Here is a 265-nt window from a genome sequence, read left to right as displayed (position 1 = left end):
CCGCTTCCCCCAAGCCCGGCAGCGGGACCCGTGGGTCCTGCCCCGTGTGGGCAGTGGCTGTGGGACAGCTCAGCTCCCCATTTTCAGAAGGGCTTTTTTTTTTCAGACCTTTCTCCTTCTTTTTCTTGTCTTTCTTCTTCCCCTTCCTCTCTTTCTTGGCTGCCTTAGGGGGGTTCAGTGGGTGCACAGGTGTGTGATGTTCTGCTGGGGCAGCTCCTCCACCCGCACTGCTCCACGGGGGGCTCAGAGGGACCCCCTTGGGGTT

The sequence above is a fragment of the Antrostomus carolinensis genome, unplaced genomic scaffold (assembly GCF_000700745.2).
Source record: "Antrostomus carolinensis isolate BGI_N321 unplaced genomic scaffold, ASM70074v2 scaffold49051, whole genome shotgun sequence".
In the NCBI taxonomy this organism is placed as follows: Eukaryota; Metazoa; Chordata; class Aves; order Caprimulgiformes; family Caprimulgidae; genus Antrostomus; species Antrostomus carolinensis.
The sequence above is the reverse complement of the archived record's forward strand: the minus strand, read 5'-3'. Positions refer to the sequence as shown.